Source organism: Alexandromys fortis, unplaced genomic scaffold (genome assembly GCF_014885135.2).
Source record: "Alexandromys fortis isolate MF-2015 unplaced genomic scaffold, M_Fortis_MF-2015_v1.1 scaffold_48, whole genome shotgun sequence".
NCBI lineage: Eukaryota > Metazoa > Chordata > Mammalia > Rodentia > Cricetidae > Alexandromys > Alexandromys fortis.
The window spans coordinates 4,326,878-4,334,042 of NW_026067947.1; the positions used below are offsets into that span (position 1 = coordinate 4,326,878).

General features: G+C 48.3%; 1 long non-coding RNA gene across 1 annotated transcript; it reads left to right on the plus strand.

Moving 5' to 3' along the window:
• Nucleotides 1–664: 664 nt before the first annotated feature.
• On the plus strand, nucleotides 665–4,353 carry LOC126506103 (uncharacterized). The gene is made up of 3 exons (XR_007593108.1): nucleotides 665–901; nucleotides 2,268–2,336; nucleotides 3,408–4,353. It is a non-coding gene; the product is annotated as an uncharacterized lncRNA (long non-coding RNA).
• Nucleotides 4,354–7,165: the final 2,812 nt, after the last annotated feature.

The following is a 7,165-nucleotide window of genomic DNA, read 5'->3' on the forward strand; positions in this document are numbered from 1 at the left end:
GTTTTTTTTTCTTTTTTTTTTTTTTTTTTTTTTTGAGACAGGGTCTCATGTAGCGAATGCTAGTCTTGAATTCAACATGTGACCAAGGACAGACAACCCTGAATTTCTCTCTGCTCTTCCTCCCTCCAGCCTTCAAACACTGGGATTATAGGTGTGTGTCACTGTTGTGTGAGAGACTATTCCTGGGAAGACACCACACACACACACACACACACACACACACACACACACACACACACACAGAGTCTTCTCACCCTCCAATGGGAACCCATGACGGAACAAAGTAATGATTCCACCAGTGTTCAACTTGTAAACTAATGAGTTTTTTTATTGGGGTTACTAACTGGGGTATGGGTGAGGGGCTACTTACAGGAGCAGGGGTGACTTAGGAAAGTTACTGCAGTCCTGAAAGGTACCCCCCAACACAGGTGCAGCCTCACAAAATCTGGGGTCCTGAAATTCTCAGCACAGCTTGCCGGTGGCTCAACAAGCCAAGAATCTCCTCTTGGCAGCTGCGTTGGTCAGTCTGTTCTCCCGGCAGCTGTGGACTCCTCCATAAAGCCAGGAGGGGCCTTTGGACATCTTCCAAGTTTTCTTTTTTCCCAGAGATGTGGCCTTTTGCTTGCCTCTGAGTCCCAGGAGCCTTCTGCTTGTCCTTGAGGGAGTGTTTCATCTGAGAGAAAGCTGCTGTGTGACAGTCACCACACTCAGTTTATTGGGTGCTGAGGATGAAACCCAGGGTTTCACGCCTGCGCATGGCACACATTCTACCAGCTGAGCCACACCCCCAGCCCCTGGGGAACTTAAACCTTGCTGTTGCCCAACAGGATATCTGAAATCTGTTCCGAACTGGATTCAAGCATCCCAGTTTTTCTAAAGATCTTCCCTGGTTCCAATTAAGGTGAGAATCCCAGAACTGGATGAGATTTAATTAATTAATAAAAATAATAAAAATCTGAGCTCAGTAGTACTGGAGTCAGCCAGGTTCACAGAGTCGTGATTCACATTTGCTGCTAGGGCGATTTTTACTCCCGGCTCTCAAACATTGTATAGCAGGCTGTCAACCCCCAGCTGCTGGAAGACTTGATAAAACTGAGGGCTGGACTCACCTCAGAGCTTCAGAGCGCCTGATTCTGGAGCCAGGACTGAGTATGTGTTTGTCCAACGCGTTGCCTCTCCGGGGGCCTGTATGAATCAACTTTATAAACACAAAAAGAGAGAGTGGCCTAACAAGGGGAGTTATATATTGCCCTGCCAGCCAGGGCAACAGGGGACTCTCCCTAGGTGTCTTACATGACAGAAGGAGGGCTCAGTCGGTGGCCAGACTCCTGCAAGGGCAACCTCTAGTTGGTTCCACTGCTGGCTGGAAGCCAGCTTTCCAGGACTAAGTCCTGCCTGTGCTGGCTGGAGAGAGGCTGAGATTGATGGAAACACCTGTTGCCTAGGCAACACACTCTGCCTCATACAACCAGACACTTGAAAAAGAGAAAAGCAGAGAGGAGAGAGAGGACATGAGAACGTGTGGGGGAAACAAGGTCGGGTCAGATTCTCCGCATTTGCATTTTTGTGAATGCGCTATAGATTATACGTTCTTTCAGCCCAGCCTGGGAGAAAGCAGCCAGGACAGAGCTTCTCAAACCGTCTTGGGGTTTGCTATGCAGAGGGAAGAAACCAGGCATCATTGCCTCATATTGGCTTGTTTATGCGGCACCCTTACCAGTGCTATGATGGGAGAGTCTGGCCAGACTTCCGGGACCCCAAGTGCCCCACGTGGGAAGCAAAGGCTGGCAGTGGGTGAAGAGGCTTGGTGCTCCGACCAGATGAGAAGCTGTGAGCTAGCAATGGCCCATAGCCCGGGATGACATTCACTTTTTTGGGAAGCACACAGAGTGGGGGGAAGGGGAAGATGAAAAGACAAATAGAAAAAGTAGCATGGGACAGGCAGTGGCGGCGCACGCCTTTAATCCCAGCACTCGGGAGGCAGAGGCAGGCAGATCTTTGTGAGCTCGAGGCCAGCCTGGTCTATAAGAGCTAGTTCCAGGACAGGATCCAAAACTACAGTGAAACCCTGTCTTGAAAAACCAACAAAAGAAAAATATCATGGGCCAAGAAACCGAGTCAGCAATTGGGCAGAGTCTTTGGTGTATGTAGCCCCCTCCTCGGGGACAAGGTGGCCAGGCTGTGCCCAGTGTTCAGGTCTGGTCTCTAGGCCACAAAACATGTTGACTAATATAGCCTGTGGCTTCCTTCTGTGCCACCCTATGTAGGAATGGAGCCGGGAATTGAACTCAAAGACTCCGATGGCTAGTGTCCTCCAAAGGCAGAGGCTCAATGAGGTAAGAAACCTGAGCACGTGAGAGGGGCAGCCTCTCCTTGTCTCCTCAGTCCACGTGGCTGAGCGGGAATGGAAAGAGTGACACCAGCCCATTCCGGTTTCTCAGGCATGCTCTTCCACTGGGACCGCCTTCTCCCCATCCTGACTGCTCTCTCACACTCTTCAGTAACGGGAAGGTTCTCCCCTCTCCTTATCGCAATGCCAAGATCAGGAATTGTTTTTAATTTGGGCAGTGCTGAGACTGGAGCTCAGGACCTTGTGCTTGCTGGGCCAGCATCCTGCCACCGAATCCCGGAAACTGTCTTTATAATTGAGATACTCCGTGACTCTTAGTTTAGAGCCTTCATTTTGTTTTTTTGTTTTCTATGCATTTTGTATGCATAACCACAGTGATTACTTTCTTAAATACACCAAACCCTGCCATCTTTATGCAGAAGCAGCCACTAGGATAATTACAGCACTAACATATACACGATGAAGCATGGGTTTAAATTCTTTTCGCTAACCTGTTCTTGGTACAATTTTTGCAATGAACGTGTATTAATTTCACTTTTAAAAGTTATTTCAACATGAGTTTAACCTTACATATTGAATCATTCATATGGATGTGGGGTTCGAGTCTGTGTGTCTGAGGGGGGGAATGACACAATGAGTAAGGGGCCGAGCTGCATTTTCCCATCACTGGCATAGTCAGTGGTGCCGTGTAGCAATATTGTCATGCACTTGGCACCCTAGACCAGCATGTAACCCCGCTCTTGGTAGCTTTCTTGTGTTGGGAGTCCAAACTTAGACTCCTCCAGGAGGCCTTGGGGGCCTTCTCTTGGGGTCTCACAGATGTAAACAAAAAGTTTACAGGGCTCTCATCTCCTGGAGGCTTGATGGGATGATGGGAATCTTCAGGGCCAACTCACTGGATTTCGAATCACCATGAGAACACACCCTTGGAAAGAGTGATGAGGGTGTTTCCAGGGAGATTTAAATGAACTCACTCTAAATGGAAGTGGTTCCATCCTATGGACCAGGGCCCTGGGCCGAGTACCAGCATTCATCTCTCCCTGCTTCCTGACTTCAGGTGCAGTGTGATTGGCAGCCACATGCTCCTCCCACCATGCCTTCTCCATGATGGACTGTACCCTCACACTGTGAGCCAAAAGAAGCCCTTTTTTTCCTTCAGTTGCTTCCTGACAGGTATTGCCATACCATAAAAAATACCTAACCCAGAAGAGAAGGGCCTGCCTCTGGCGTCCCGCAGGCTGATGTCAGACTTCAATTCCTGGTGACCGAGGACTGGAGGATAGGCTTTCCTGCATCTGCGGGCCACAGACCACCTTGTGGTCCCTGAAGGATACCATGTGGGCTTCCCCAGCCTGGCTGCTTGCTTCCTCAAGCCAGTCCAGAGTACAAAGACTGCAGTGACTGGCTGATCGAGCTCAGAACCGCACACCGTGGGGAGTGAAGGAAGCCCTGAGTGGGTGAGGTCTCGAGAGAAGGGATATTGTTGACAAGGGTATGGCCCTGTCAAAGGCCAATGCCTCAGCCCCACGGGAGTGGCAAAGGTGCCACCTACCCTAGGTGAGGCTCAGCAGGATAGCAAAGCCTCCTTTGGGTGCAAGTGCAAATGCTGACAGTGTTCAGAAAATGTCCGCTGCAGCGGTCTACCCCAAGGTGTTTATGATCTAATGACTGCTCTACAGAGACTGCTTCTGTGGAGATTAGCCGACCCCGCCTTCTCGTTCAGAAGAAGCCTTGGCTCCTATCAAGCTGTAAGCAGTAACCCATCCTCCTTGTTCTTTTGTGGATGATAAGCATGATGCGCTTCCACAGAACTGCTGCTTCTCCACCTGATCCCAGCGTTTCTGTCCTTTCTTCATGTCCCTTGATGCCCCAGTTAGGCCAGTCCCTGGAGCTGTGCAGGATGAGGCAGCACACACTCTGATGCTACACTACCCTGTGTAGGTTAGAAGGAAGTCATAGGCTTCGCCCCTGGGGAGCAAAAGGAGGCTTTATTTAAAGGAGGATCACAGGTGGGTCCTGGGGTCATCTCGAACGCCGGTCACAAATGCTGTACTTGAATTCACTTAGCATATTTGGCATGTTAAACAATGAGACAGGGCTGGAGGTGTGGCCGAGCTGAGCCTTTGTCCAGCATGTGCAAAGCCCCGGGTAGAGGTTCAGCATTGCATAAACGGGGCATGGTGGGACATTCCTGTAATCCCAGCACTCAGGAGGTGGAGGCATGAGGATTAGAAGATTAACACTATCTTCAGGTGTGTGGTGAGTTTCAGGACATCCTGGACTAGAGACTCTATCTCAAAGGATGGAATAAAGTAAAATACAAAACAAAACTTTTTCTTGTGTTTTGTCTTAGAGAATGGTTTTTATAGAGCATAGAAAATCCCTCCCTTTTTAAATGACTCCCACACGTATTCTTTTTTTAAAAAAATTCACATATTTTTACTTTATGTATATGAGCATTTGTGTGCATTCCCATATGTGCACCATATGTGTGTAGTGCTTGAGGAGGTCAGAAGAGAGTACTGGGTCCCCTGGAATTGGAGTTACAGACAGTTGTGGGCTGTCCTGTGGATGCTGGGAACCCAGGTCCTCCAGAAGAGAAGCGCACACTCTTCACTACCCTGGTGCCGTTGCTCCAGCTCCTCCCACTCTTACTCCATTTGCCTGTGTACAGTTTTCAATGAAGCGTGATATATATAGGCAAAGAGAAGAGACGATAAATGTGAAGCTTGATAAACCAACCACTCGTAAAGTGGCCACACCACATAACCAGGACCAGGATCAAGATTCTCTACATTTGTCCCCCAGGAAGGCCCCAGTGAAGGCTCCACACCCGCTGTCCCCTAAGACCCTGCCTGTACTCCCACTCTCCTGAAAGACGTCCTCATTCCTGTTCTTTGCTTCCTCCTCCAGCGTCATGACTACCAATCCCTCTTCTGATGTCATTCAGGAGTTGTTTGGGTTAAGGCTTCACCCCAGCCCCTGGCATCCATATATCTATCCAAGGAGTCTGGAATGTTTGGGTGGAAAGTTCCATCCCAAGCCTCCTCCTCTGAAAGTTGCCTCAGTCCAGACTCCACCTCCGAGAGCCTTCCCAGAGATGCTCAAGACCGCTCCCACAGGGTATTTAAACTGCCCCCCAGAGAACAAACACAGGGTTTCCCCGTCTTCCTTCCCCATTTCCTCTCTGAGGTGCTGGAAGGCTGCCTGGGAGGGCTAGTATCCATTAAACCCGGGCTTTCTCTAATTTGGTTTGATTTGGTCTGATTTGGATTATTGTGTCGGTGGAGAGGTTTATCGGGCTGTAAAAGCTTTTCAGGAGTGTCTCGGGGGGTTATGGCTATAAAGAGACACCATGGGTACGGAAACTCTTATAAAGGAAAGTATTTCATTGGGACTGGCTTACAGTTCAGAGGTTTATTATCATCATGGTGAGAAGTATAACGGTGGGCAGGCAGACGTGGTGCTGGAGAAGTAGCTAAGAGTTCTATATCTGAATCAGGAGGCCATGGAAAGAGTATGCCACTGGGCCTGGCTTAAGCTTCTGAAACCCCAAAGCCCACTCCCAGCGACACACACCCTATAACAAGGCCACACCTACTCCTACAAGGCCACACCTCCCAGTACTCTCACTCCCTGAGCCTGTGGAGGCCATTTTCACCCAAACCACCAGTGCGAAGAGTAACAGACTTTGAGGAAGTCCTGCCCAGCCAACTAGAACCACAAAGAACCTTCGCCCCCGCCCTGGGGCTGGCAGAAATGAAGCGGTGGCTCACGTGGGTGGAATCCCTGAGGTGTGTTAGTAGATTCTCTTCCCCAGCAGACAAACTGGATCAAAAAGACCTTTGCTAGAGAGAATGAAGACACAGAGAAGGAGAACTCCTCCGTGTACTCCTCTGCCTTGAGCTAAATCTCCAGGGCCACGCCCAAAGGAACTGAGCCTGGGGACTGAGGGCATCCCCCAGGTGTAACGGACAAGCTGCTAGGATTCTCCAACATGACTCTGCCCCACAGAAAAATAACACAGATCACGGTGTACAATGTTTAATTTTCTGGCCACCATGTATAAAAAGTAAAAGGAAATAGGCTTTAATAATTAAATACTAAAGAACAATAATTTAATTTTAATACATATTTAATTTAACTGAAAGTTTATTGTCATATACAATGATGAATGCAGAACTAATGAGAAATTTAAGTACACTTAAGTGTTTTACTTTTTTAGTATTAATCTTCTGGAATGTTAATGTTTTACAGTCACCATTTTAATTTCAATTTATTCTTTCTTTTGAGACAAAGATGTACTCCAGGCTGGCCTCAAATGCTCTATTTGGCTGAAGATGACCTTGAATATCTGATCCTCCTGCCTCTGCCTCCTAAGTGCCAGGACTACAATGTGCAGCTTCATGTTCAGTTCATGTGCACCCAGGGCCTTTTATATGTCAGACAAGCTCTCTGCTGGCTGAGCTGAATCCCAGCCTTATCGCCAGCACTTCCCTGGTCAATTCTAGCTAGCCAAATGACGTTTCAATTAAAGCTTTGTTTTCTTTTGTTTCTCCTTCTGATTTCTCTTGTGGTGGGAGGAATGGCATCAAGCAACAAATTCCAGACTCAGACCTACTGTACCCAAAAGGCCACTTTTACCAGCTCAGGATCAAAGGTCCTGATTGGCAAAGATGAAAAAATAAATAATAAATAAAAATCTCAACTTTAACACATTTCAAGGGGACTGAGTATGTGGCTCAGTTGGTAGAGTGCTTGGCTAGAATAAACAAAGCCCTGGGTTCGATCCCCAGCACTGCACACACTGAGTAT